Source organism: Myotis yumanensis, unplaced genomic scaffold (assembly GCF_028538775.1).
Source record: "Myotis yumanensis isolate MYYU_CA2020_CCGP unplaced genomic scaffold, mMyoYum1.0.hap1 SCAF_8, whole genome shotgun sequence".
Lineage (NCBI taxonomy): Eukaryota > Metazoa > Chordata > Mammalia > Chiroptera > Vespertilionidae > Myotis > Myotis yumanensis.
Genome location: NW_027223759.1, coordinates 89,639,180 through 89,652,775, shown reverse-complemented (window position 1 = coordinate 89,652,775; position 13,596 = coordinate 89,639,180). Strand labels below are relative to the sequence as shown.

General features: G+C 44.4%; 1 non-coding gene and 1 pseudogene across 1 annotated transcript; one reads left to right on the top strand and one right to left on the bottom strand.

The window, feature by feature from the left end:
* Positions 1–631: 631 nt before the first annotated feature.
* Positions 632–1,100, top strand: LOC139015754 (jun dimerization protein 2 pseudogene; annotated as a pseudogene).
* Positions 1,101–9,282: 8,182 nt separating this feature from the next.
* Positions 9,283–9,415, bottom strand: LOC139015893 (small nucleolar RNA SNORA42/SNORA80 family). The gene has a single exon (XR_011472542.1). It is a non-coding gene; the product is annotated as a small nucleolar RNA SNORA42/SNORA80 family (small nucleolar RNA).
* Positions 9,416–13,596: the final 4,181 nt, after the last annotated feature.

Below are 13,596 nucleotides of genomic sequence, written 5' to 3'. Positions count from 1 at the left end.
TCATGGTAAACAACCTGCTTCCTTATTTATAATGATCTGGCCCTCTAGCAACTTCAGCACAAAATTATAGCTAATTTGCCTACAAATATCAGGTGGTCATAATAATCTGGACACTCAGTGTATATTTATCCATTTTAATTTTAAATGGCATTTTGAGTTTCATTTTTAAACCTCAATTCATCCTTTCACTCAAACATCCTATATAATAAAAGCTCAGTGACCAGAATGACCAGAATGACCAGAGACAGGAACCACCACTGCCCCTCAGCGGGCTGGCCCCGCCCCCCAGCAAGCAGTTAGTGGCAATCAGGCAGGCAGGTGAGCAGCTGGGTGTGGTCAGGCAGGCAGGTGAGTGGCTGGGGCGATCAAGTAGGCAGGCAAGTGGTTAGGGGCCATAAGGCAGGCAGGCAGAGTCCCACAATCAATTGCCTCAAAGAGGGAGACCCAGGTCACAGCCTGTGGGACGGATTCTGGGCAGCTGCGATGGGAGGCACTGGGTGGTGGATGCTGCAGGGCAGGGCTGGCACCACTAAGGCTCCTGAGCGGAATGGTGCCTGCAGCCTGGCCCAGGCCCCAGGGTCACAGCCTCTCCCTGTGGCTTCTGGAGGGCTGGACTGCCACTCCTCCTGCTATGATGCCTTGGCAGATGCCGGGCCCTTCCATGACTGCGAGCTCTCTTCCAGGGCTCGGCCCCCTGACCAGACTCCCCAGCTTGGCCCTGACTGCAAAGGAGCTGAAATACGCTGACATTCACAACATTGGGACCATGATCACCCCTTCGCACTTCCTGGAGGTGAAACTGGGCAAGAGGCCTCAACCTGTGAAAAGTAAGCTAGGTGAGGAAGAGGAGCGGGGTGGCAGCCAGATGCCAGAACAAGAAGAAGGAGCAGATGGAGTTTCTGCAGCAGGAATCTGAGTGGCTGGAGCTCATGAATACAGAACTGAACACCCAGATGGAGGAGCTGAAGCAGAAGCAGCAGAAGCCGCAGCAGCTCATCCTGATGCTCAACTGGCATCACCCCACCTGTATCATCAGGACCGACAGCATTAAGACCCCCAACTCAGAAGGCAACCCACTGCTGGAGCAGCTGGAGAAGTGACCATGGGCTGGGAGGAGGCAGAGGAGGAGGAGGAGATGAGGAGAGAGAGGAGGAAGTAGGTCCCAGAGGGCTCTTCCTTGCTGCATGAAAAACTTTTCAGTGAGGCTCAGCACAGCCAGCATCGGCCAGGCTTTTTTGGTGAAACTCAGATCAGCCACATCAGGGGAAGAAACCCAGGCTGATGAAACCCAGGACCAAGCGCTGAGACCAAAGTAGTCCTGAAGGTGGGCTGTTTTGCCTGGGGCCGGGCTTGCAGGAGGCAGGACAGCGGCTCTGGGCCAGAGAGATGCTCAATCAGGCAGCTGTGGGCACTTCTCTGGCCTCTCCGCCAGGGCACCCACTCAAAGACCTCCAAGCAGCCAGGAAAAGCCATGAGTTGCAACCAATATTAGACTGAGGATGGAACTCAGAGTGAAACTGAAATCTGCCTGCCCCCAGCCCTGCCTCTGACCCTGACCCTGATCCGAATGCAAGGCTGGAGAAGGGCACAGTGCCAGGCCCTGCTGTACCCACCCACCGTGGTCCATTCAGTCCTGTCCGGAGTGGCAGCCAGGGGTGCGCCCTTGCCGGCCCTGCTGGAGTTGCTGTGGGCAGGAGGCACGGGGGTCCTTCCAAGGCACATGCTCACTGGATCTTTACTGACACACTGTCCTGGCAGGGCTTTCAACTATACATGTTTTTTGTACTTTCTTTTTTAATACAGTTTTTACAAAAAAAAAGATTTTATACAAGCAATATATAAATGGATTTCTATAATCACTTGATGTGAATCAGTATAAATATGCTATAGTTTGTTTGTTACGAACAGATATTCAGCAGTTATGGCTGTTGCGTGTAACTTCTAAGTACTGTAGTCTCTGTGGTTAGAGAGAGTGTTGGGGGTGGCAAGGGCGGGGGTGCAGTGCATTTCCATCCTGGTAAACCCTTCACAGTATTCAGTTCTGTATCACTCAGCAAACATTACTCTTACTTAAGAAAGAGAAAGAAGAAAGAGAGAAAGAAAGAAAGAAAGAAAGAGAGAGAGAGAGAGAAAGAAAGAAAGAAAGAGAGAGAGAGAGAGAGAGAGAGAAAGAAAGAAAGAAAGAAAGAAAGAAAGAAAGAAAGAAAGAAAGAAAGAAAGAAAGAAAGAAAGAAAGAAAGAAAGAAAGGAAAGAAAGAGGGAGGGAGGCCCAGGCCACCGGCCAGTGATGCTGTGGCAGGTGTGTGGCTGGCCAGCAATCGCCCTGCAGAGGGAGGCCCAGGCCAGCCAAGCCATCACACCCACACCTGTTGCCTGCAGAGGGAGGTGACGGGTGCACAGATGGCAAGCAATGGGAGCCGTGGGGGAGGGGCCAGCTGCCTGCAGCTGGGGAAAGGAAAGCCCTGATAGACCCTGATCTCAGGCCAGGCCTATGGACCCTAACCAAGGGGTCCCGGATTGTGAGAGGGCGCAGGCTGGGCTGAGGGACCCCACCAAGTGCACAAATATCCTTGCACCAGGCCTCTAGTATAATAAGTTTCTTTTCTGAATCACATCGAATAGTAAACCCCAGGGGAGTATCATTGAAAAGGAAGACTCTTGAGGACAGTAGAACCTTCTTAAGGAACATGTAACCTAACAATTGCACCTTCTAGACAATGGCATATTGATTTAAATGAATTCCTGTTTTGAAAACTGAAGAAGAAAAAATATTATCTTAAGTCAGTAGATGAGCACACTAAAGCTCGTTTAAGTAATACATCATATATCCAGAAGGGGTTGATGTAGCATTCACACCCAAGACTGTCCCACCCAGAAGCTCTTCATTTTTTTCACTGCCCATAAAGCCTCCAATCAGCAGGAGGTTGTGGGTAGGTAAAGGGAACTGGACTGTGTGAGCAGGAAACAGGCCCTGTCTACAATGAGGAGCCTAACAGCAGCCAGGTTTGGTTTCAGGTGAGATACATTAGGGATCTACTTATTGACCACTCTGAGAAGCTCCTTCTCTGAGCAGCCAATTTAGGCACCAAGGAAGTGAAAAATAGCTTCTCTAGACATTTTCCATTGCTCCAGCTCCAGGAGCTGACCACATCACCTCGCCTCACCCCAAATTAGTTCTCAATAAAAGTACTCTGGCTACCAGCCATTTTTAGAACCATGGAAGCTGACTTTAGATCCAGCCCGAGCATAATTCCAAAAACAACACCGTAAAGAGAATGCTGTGGCCCGGAGAGCCTTGGCCGGATGGAGAGAGGTTATCTGACAGCATCATCCCGTTCATTTACTATTAATAACAAGGCAGCCTGCCTTCCTGGGCCTGCTCCAACCTGCTAATAGGTCCCTGGGGATGGCCTCCTCCCTCCTTGGCTGAGTGGAGCCACTGCTGAGGCATCTATGGACTTGAAATATTGTTTCTAACACAACAGGACCCTGCAGGGTTCTGACCTCTGAGTGACTTCTAGATTCACATGGAAGAATTCTGGCTTCCTGGCCCTGTAGTCTTCCATCCTCCTGATAAACGAGAACATTTAGTATGTCATCCCACTTCTCTTCTGTTTTCCATATAAACACTCTCCTTTAATAAAGGCACAGGCAATTGATTTAATTAAAGGTTAACACCACCAGAGCAACCTAATATTTACTCCCCACCCTTCCCATCTGATTTAGCATTTATGAGAAATCATAGAGAAGGAAAGAGGGAAAAGCATCAAGCCGGTTTTATAACTAAATAAATCAACAGTGCGGGAGGGCTTAGTGTAGTGACTAGAAACCTGCCTTTTCAATTAAGGTGTTTAGATTTTTAAGTCAGCAAGATTCTCATCCCTAGGTTTTTTTGGACAAAGCTCTTCCCCTTTTGAGGGTTCCATTTTCTGATCTATTCAATGACTAGGGTTTTTAAAACTTGCCTAATTATGAGACTCACATGAGATACCTGTGAAATGCAGATTCCCAGAACCCACCTCAGATAAACTACATGTGACTCTTCAGAGAAGAGGAGGACACCTTGGTGTTGCTCATGCTGGACACATTCAGGCCCTGGCGTGGATGGCCTGGGCTCTGACATCTTGTCCATATCCGATGTGATTCTAAGGCACCATTACGTTTGGGTTGTAGATGGAAACAAAACCAAGGCTCGGGATTTTTTCAAAACTTATTTGAAAGTGCTAAAATAAAAGTCAGAATGTCAGAAAGTCATGATCAACTGTAGAAAAATTCAAAAGCCAAACAAACTTATTTTGTATCTTCCCAAACTCCCTTTTAGAGGGCCCTGCTCTGTCTCTGTTGCTCTCCTCCTTCCTCCAGGAGATCTTTGGCCCAATGCTGGGCTCTGACTTATATAGACTGCCCATCATGTCCACCTAAAGCGCTAGGGTTCCTGTTCCCCATTATCTCTGTCTCACTAGACAATGTCTGAGAACAAATTAATATTAATATGTTAATAACTAGTTTTGGCATAAATGTATTTCCTCAGAAGAGTACTTGCATTTTAACTAGAGATATTACCTACATTTAAAAGAATGATTCTCTGTTGGAATTTTGAATAACATGCACTGTCTAGTGTGGAGATACTTGGGGCCAATGGGTTGCTTCTGACACACTAAATCACATCATGTGGTCATGGAAGAAAGTGCATTTACAAGGCTTTTATTTTGTAACACTTTGATGTGTATAGAAGATTTACCTACTAGGCTAAAAATATTTCCACTTCATCTACATGAAAAGGAATTTTGAAAATTTAATCAAAAATCCACTTAGCGCTTTCCGATGTTACCAACCAAGTTATTATTCCCCCATTAGGAGCATCCCTGCCCCTCAGCTCCTGCCAACACTGAAGCCTGGCTCCCCAGTGCAAGTCGAAGGATAAATTAGAGCCCTGTGAACTATGTGCATCTTTGAAATGTTTAGAAAGGAATTATGATGGTGTCAAAACCACACATTACAGCATTTGAAAATAATGTAGTCTACTTTTTTCTGTGAAGCTAAATGGACACACTTGATTTTCTAAATAATGTTTGCAACATTAATACCAAGTGCCTGAAGATTTTCCTATGTGCAGATTAGACAACAATTGGAAGAAATGCTGCAGGAAAAGACACAATTTAAAGAAAAATATTTTCATAAGTATTCATTTTACTAAGTTCCCATAAACCCTGAATAGGTAGGCCAAACACACTTTTGGGCTTTTATAAAGAAACTATTGGCCCAGTGTACGAAATTCGTGCATGTGGGGCGTGTCCCTCAGCCCAGCCTGCACCTTCTCCAATCTGGGACCCCTCTGGGGATGTCCAACTGCCGGTTTAGGCCTGATCTGTAGAATCGGGCCTAAACCGGCAGTCGGACATCCCTCTCACAATCCGGAACAACTGGCTCCTAACCGCTCACCTGCCTGCCTGCCTGATCACCCCTAACCACTCTGCTTCCTGGCCTGCTCCCCCTCAACTGCCCCCCACTGGTGGTCTCACCCCTAACTGCCCCCCACACCGGCCTAATCATCCCCAACTGCCCTCCCCTCCTGATCTGATCACCCCCTAACTGCCTCTGCCTTGGCCCCACCACCATGGCTTTGTCTGGAAGGACATCTGGAAGGTCTCCCGGAAGGTCTCCCAGTCTAATTATCATATTACCCTTTTATTAGTATAGATGAAGAGGCTCAGAGCCTAGGTTCCACACAAAGTTCTTGAACTATCATGGAGGCCCTTCCATCTTTAAATTGAGTTCCTGGGCAAATGAATGAATTCCCTATACCTTGGATTTCTCATTTCGAAAGCAAGTAATAAAATACTGCACACACAGTAGAATTTTTGTGAAGAATAAATGAGGTTATACATACACAAAACTTAAAATAGTGCACCAGCACCAAGTCATCACATAATGTTAGTAGCAAGTGTTATTATTGCTATCCAATAGTCTTCTTACACAGAGGGGTCATAAACATTAACTGAGGACAATCTTTGCAAATCCAGCTCTAAATACTGTCTGCCTCTTTGGTCCAAATCATGACCCACTTCCTTACAACATGCTGAATAATAAAGAAAGTCTCAGGGATGCATTTCCCACCTGAGAATTAGACCGGGCAGTCCTGACCATACCACCTGCCCCAGGCTTCCTCCTTCATTCACATTCCAGGCTGGCAGGGCCCTTCTTGATCCTCCCTCAGCAGCCCCCTCTGCAGGTGGGAGGGAAAGCCCAAGGAGAAGAGCAAGAAAACGCTCTCTCCTTGTTCACCTCAGGATTCACTGATAAAAACAACAGACATATCCATTGAAGGTACAGTTGTGACTTTCATTCTCCATGTGTCCATTTTAATGTATTTAGTAATGATTTTAATGTGAGTGAACCAGTGTGTCTCTTGCTAAATTCAATAACTATTCATTGAAAGCCAACATTATGGCAAGTGCCATTCTAGGGACAAAAGATATATTGATGAAAAAGACAAACAAGATTTTCACTCACATGACCATATAATGAAGATGACCAAATGACCAAATAACTACAAGAGTAATATGCATCATAGAAGAAAAGTAGAAGTTGTCTAATATAGTCAAGGATTTGGGGAAAATAATGGCCATTCCCAATACCACAAGAGGTAGCAACTGCAATATATCATGAATCTAGAAAGAGGAAAGTCGGAAATAATTGGTGAATGGTGCTAATGAATAATTGGACACGTGAAAAACAAATTGCAGTTAGAATGATTAAAATAAGGGAGAAAGGTTTCTATTCAGAAGAGAAAAATACCTAAGAAGGTTATATAAAGGAGGACATAACAAGCAAAAGCATACTATATAATAAAAGGCTAACATGCAGTTTGACCGAACAGCGAAATGACTGGTCGCTATGACACACACTGACCATCAGGGGGAAAATCCTCAATGCAGGAGCTGCCCACTTGTGGACAGTGGGCTCCCACAGGGGGAGCACCACTCATCCAGAAGCCTGGCTCACAGACATCACCTGAGGGCTCCTGGACTGCGAGAGGGTGCAGGCCAGGTTGAGGGACCCTCTCCACCCCAACTGCACGAATTTCATGCACCGGGCCTCTAGTAGTGCATAAAAATAACTGAGGATGGAGCAAAAAGGTAACAGAGAGAGAAGCAGTGCTAAAGATATAGATTTTTATGGCAGCTGTGGAAAATCATTGGAACATTTTTAATAGAAGAATTAAGAGTTCAGGATTATTTTTAAGAGACCACTCCATTTGCAATATAGATAAGTAGAACTTGTAAAATATTATGATGGGCATAAGAAATGATGAAAAAAATTGATAGGGATGGTAGAAGAGATTCTCGATTGAAAAATTCACTAAAAAGGTATTGTTTCCTGTAGTGGGCAACACTGAAGGAAGATAATTGGAACATGCTGAGTTCGAGAGGTCTGTAGGGTATCTAAGTGGCAAAATTTAGAAGAAAGTTGAATGTGTGCATATGGAGGTCAGAGGAGCGATCTTGTTTAGCACATAATTTCCAACATCAAAGCTGTGTGAGTACAAGAATTCACCTAGGTAAAGAGTATACAGTAAAAAAATAAAACAATCTAAATTGAACCTTGAGTAACTCCAAACTTTAAAGACCTAATAGAAGAAAATAGACTTTGTAATGGAGCTTTCAGTGAAAAAGATGTTCAGCTAAACGGAAAATGCTTTTCAAAGTGAGAGGCAACAAGCATTTATTTGAGATCAGAGACTAGTTATTTGGAAAGCACTGATTCAGGCATAAGCCCAACTAATGTTCTGATTAGGAAACAATGGTAATGGTATCTATTAGAAAGGTAGAGGGACAATTACATCAATAAAAGGAATGCATTCTACTGATGCAGGTGAGGTACCATAGTGACACTAATTCTAACCAATGTTTTTATTTTTCAGTCCAATAGTCATGGGTCTTGTAAAAATAATATCTGCTTTCTTGTTACCTTGCTAATACTTTTTTGGGACAGAATGCTGCTTCAGGCCCAGTCCACAGGTTATTCTGTCCAGTTTGAATATTCCAAATGTTTGAAACATAAGACATGTGGGGCAATTTCTTTGCCCTGGTAGCTCTGCTCCATTTCAAAGTGGCTTTGTTCATGTTATTTTTTTTACACAGGAGACAATGAATAATTCATAGGAGCCAAGAGGGAAGTATGTGTTAAAACAAGAGAATGGTAGTGTGTGAAGTGCTCACAGGAGGCCAAGTGTGCTGAGGAGTGACAGTGGTCGATGGTCATACCCTGAGTCCCTTTGATGACTTAACATAGGTGGTATGATGGAAGGAGAGAAACTAGAGAGTAAATTTGACGTTTTAAGTTCTACTGAAAGAAAGGAGAAAGGGTAAACGTTTATGTCGAATTGAGGTTGAGGTAATGCAAGTATCCTATATAATAAAAGCTTAATATGCAAATCCACCGAATGGTGGAACCACCAGTCACTATTACCCACACTGACCACCAGGGGGCAGACGCTCAATGCAGGAGCTGTCCCTTGGTGATCAGTGTGCTCCCACAGGGGGAGTGCCACTCAGCCAGAAGCCGGGCTCACGGCTGGCTAGAGCAGTGATGGTGATGGGAGCCTCTCCTGTGTCCACTGCAGTTTTAAGGCTTAACAAGCTGAGCAGTAAGGAGCAGTGAGCAGGCAAGCAGTAAGGAGTGAGAGTTCCCAGACTGCGAGAGGGTGCAGGCCAGGCTGAGGTACCACCTCCCTCCAGTGCATGAATTTCATGCACTGGGCCTCTAGTAAGATTGTAAAGGGCTGCCCATACTTAAAAATCAAGGATAAGATCTAGAGTAAAGGGAAAAAAGAAGTTAATCTATATCTCAATTCCTGAGAAAGTAAAATGAGCCAGAGAAGACGTGAAAATATGGGTTTTAAATTAGGGAGAAACATATCCTATTTTTTTCTGGTTATCAGGAAATTATAATATGAATACATGAAAGTTCTAGTAAAACTGTTTATATCATTCCTTCCAGGTTTTCTACTCCTAGTTCCACTGTTGTAGTTGGAATAAGAGTGGCACATGTGACTCGTTTTTCTGCTTCACTGGCCTTTCAAACAAGATAATCTATGTCTAGAACCAGTGTAAAGACAACTGCACATCACCTTGAAATCCATTTGACCTTCATGCCTGGCTGGACTTATGCTGAGTTGTTTCACTTAATAATAATTTGAGTGTGTTCTTGTCTAGAAAACAGCAGCAAGGGAAATGTCTCTGAAAATAAGTGTGGGGGTTTTTTTGTTTGTTTTGTCCCCACTGTGCAACTCACTTCCGTGCCTGCCAATGGGCAGAGGCTAGAGACAATGATTCAAGGCCACAGTTTGCTCTGGGATGGGGCACTGTGAGAGACACAGTGGGGCAGGCCTGCCACAGATCCAAAGTGGTGCATAATAGACTCTATCTCTTAATACTTAAATTGTCCCAGATAATCTATCTATATAATAGAGGAATATGCAAATTAGACCAGGTGCCATAACATCAAGACTGGACAGCAGGGACCTGAGGCTGCATGGTGCCTGGCCGGGCCGAGGGACCTCAAGGTGCACCCCATGCCTGGCAGGGCTTGACTGGGGACCTCAAGCATTGCCTCCCACCCTGGCGCTGGGCCAGGAGACCTTAGGCTGTGCTCCCCCACCCCAGCACCAAGCCGGGGACCTCAGGCTGTGCCCTCTGCCCAACAGGGCTTGACAGGGACCTCAGGCCATGCCCCCCCAACCCCAGTGCTAGGCTGGGGGACCTGAGGCTGTGCCCCCTGCCCAGCAGGGCTTGATGGGGACCTGAGACGACACCCCCCACCCAACACCAGGACTGGGGACCTGAGGCTATGCCCTCCGCCTGGTGCCAGGATGAGGGACCTGAGTCTGCATCCCCCTTGCATAGAGGGGCTTGATGGGGTTGGGGCCGGCCGGGTCTAGGTCTCCTGCATTTTTGAAGCACCAGAGGGTGGTGGCAGGGACTTGACTCTAGGTCCCGCAACGTGCCCCAGACTCTGACAGGAGGGAGATTTTCATACACAGTTTATTAATTTTCTTTCATCACTGACACTTCTATTATAGAGAAAGGGAAAATAACAATGTTAAAATATTTCCTCTAATTAATTCCCTTTTAATGTGCATGAATTTTGTACACTGGGCCACTAGTCTCTGTAATAATCAGGATGGGATAAATTTATGCTACAAAAATAATCCCAAAAGTTTATTGTCTTTTTTATATGTCTATCGTAGGTTTTAAAGATAAAAGGAGTTCAGACTAATGAATGATACACTGTAACCTAAACATCAAAACTCACACCCTCCAGTCTATACAATAAAAGAGAGAGAGAAAACTAGACAGTTGTATGTCTGTTTTTGTGCCTCAGTCCAGAAGGGAAACCTGTTATTTCCTCCCACAGTTGTGGTGGTCAGAACAAATCACTTGGCTTTCCTACTTAGAGGGGGGCTGGGAATGAGGGGTAATGCAAGCAATTCTGGGAGACACTGCTGTCTTTGCCACAATCCACTCTTCTGGTCACAAAGCATTTCTTCATTATTTACCCTACACACATATATAACACATTCAAATGTTCAACAAGTGAAACAATCCAACGTTTCATTAATCCAGCACATGAAGCTCAAAGTCTAGGATCTTGGGATGATGTGCTGTATTTTAATGCAATGGTTCCAAACAAAACTGTCTTAGACTAGAGGTCTATGAATGGAAAAGAAAAATCATGGGCACCACCTGTGCTTCACTGATAATACAGCGTAGAGATCAAGGTAGTGCAATAAGACCCCGATCCATTCAGGAAGGGGAAGGAAGAGGCGGTCAGCTGGCACATGGGAACCAGAACTCCCATAGGGTGAAGGATGGCCCTGGATCTGTTCTCCAGGGTGTCCTTGCTTTCCCGTTATCCTTCTGGGATATATCTTGTTAGTATTGAGACTCTCCTTTTTCTTGGGAGCTATACAACTCTTGGAGAAAGTTGAAAGGCCTTGAGTCTCAAGGAATTTATTATAATTTAGCTCAAGCTTCCAGTTTCTTAGCAATAAAATTCTCTCAAAAATTAGTAGGTTTCTTGCTTATTTAATAACAATTTAAAGTTGGTGCTTATATTTAGGTTCTCATCCTCAACTTCCCCCCCACCTCCCTTTTCATTTGAAGGGCCTGCCTTGAGGCTTACGATACTTTATTGAACTCAGCAGTTGTCATGACCTCTGCCTGTGTCAGTTCATTCAGTGGAAAGGTTTTACTACGAGACATGTCCTTAACCTTCTTGTCACCCTGCAGCATCGTTTTCACTTGCAAAGTTTTAGCAAGAGGTGTGAATATCATATCTGTCTGACACTTGTCAAGAAGTTGAGTGTAAGTTGATCTCTGTCTCTCAAGGTCCCTCAATATTATTTCCTAGATTTATGATCTCAAAGATATACGCTCCTCCAATATTGGAAGGCTGGGTCTCTGCAATCAGTCTTCTCTCTTTTATTTCTGCTTGACACCTGACCAATTTGGTCCTCAGCTTGGGCTTTCTTCTGTAAACATTAGCCCCTCTGGTATGTGGAACATTATAAACGCTCCTTGGCTTCTCTCCCAGCAAGGGGGTCTCTTCTCTTGGAATGCAGCTTCCAGTTTCCTACAAGATTAAGATGGGGAAAGCACAATTCTGATCTGATTTAAGTACTTTCATGTATAACCAGGGGGGTATCTATGTACCGAGTAGCTATTCTGCGCCAGATGCACTTTCATGTGTTATCTTATGTAATCCCGGCAGCAGTGTGATAGACACGGGGAGGTGGAGCAACTTTTCCACAGTAAGGAGTGTTAGCTGGCAGAGCTAGTTTTGGATATGGACTACCTGGATTCCAAACCACTAAATCTCACTCCCTCTCAGTCTGACTTGGGAAGGGGTTAGAAGGATGGATGCAACCTGTAACCTCTGAGCACTACACCAGCTTGAGTCCTGTGGATGGTTCAGATTTTGCACACTGCAGATACGGTTTGTCTGAATTAAATGACTGAGTCCCAGGTGCCTTGGTATCCTTAAGAAGTCACCACAGTTTAGCACATCTTATCTAATAAAGAGGGAATATGCAAATTGATCATCACACTGTAATGGTCGAGATGACTGCAGCCACAGTGGAGGCAGGGATTCCATTAAACAAGATGGCTGCACCCACAGCAGAGGCTGAGTTCCAGTATGAGCCTTAATGGGCAATCAGCAGGGACCTGAGGCTGCGTGGCACTGTGCAGGGCAGGGGACCTGAGGCTGTGCCCTCTGCCTGGTGGGATTGACAGAGGACCTCAGGCCGTGCCCTCTGCTCTGGCACTGGGCCAGGTGACCTGAGGCTACACCCTTCCACCTGGCAGGGCTTGACAGAGGTGGGGCCGGCCGGATCTGGATCTAGCCCAAAGGGGGTGGGGCCGGCCGGGTCTGGGTCTCACATGATTTCAAGGTGCACATGTGTGGGCAGGGACTTGATTCTGGTTCCTGTGGCATGCCTCAGACTCTGACAGGAGGGATATTTTTATATACATATTACTAATTTTCTTTCATCTCTGACAATTCTATTATAGAGAAAGGGCAGATGCAATATTAAAATATTTCCTCTAATTAATTCCCTTTTAATGTGCACAAATTTTGCGCACCAGGTCACTAGTCTTGATATATTGAGAATGTCAGTTGTAGACTTTTTGATAGCTTTCTTTCACTTTCTACTTTATAAAAATCTGGTAAGGGTTAGTGTGGGTGAAATGAGGGAAACCTCCTTCAAGTGCAAAAATGACAAGGACACCATACTTCATACTACAACCTGGTATCCACATTATCAAAATACTTGGTGTAAGGAACTGATAGAAATAGCAGTTGAAATTTTTTAATGCAGCTGTTTTGTCTCACACTCCTTTTCTAATTTCTGAATTCATACTGTGTTACTTGCAGATTTTTTAAACAGACCAGGCTCTTGTTTGGAATGCTCAGCTCACTCTCTCTTCCAGTTCTTTCACTCTTCCAGAAGAACATCACTGACGACTGACAGCCTGTGGCTTCCATCTCAATGTGCTCTGTCTTTTCTTCTGAATATTAATCTTGCTATGACTATTTTTGTTGAAAAGACATAGCCCAAAATAAAAGTAAAAAATAATGTTTATTCACAGTGTGTTAAATATAGTAGCCCCATGCAATGTTTATAAATGGGACAAGAAAGTGATATGAGTTACAATTTTCTCAGTGATCACACTATTCCATCATTTGGCTTTTCTTCTTCTTCTTCTTCTTTTTTTTAAGACTAGTGACAATCAATCATTTCAAATATGTTTGAAAATATTTTTCAGTCATAAAATAATACATAATTATAAATAATGTAGAAGTTCAATAACCTAGAACAACTCCATCACTAAAAGACAAATAGTTTACTATTTTATGTTCATATATTTTACAGAGCTGTTCATGTATACTGTGTATATGATATATTTTGATTTTATTCTTCACAATACAGAGGCATTTCTAACATCTCTGAGAATATTATTAATGATTATCATAGGCTACTTCATCATATCCTCATTTAGTTAATCCGTCTACTACATCTACTTTATC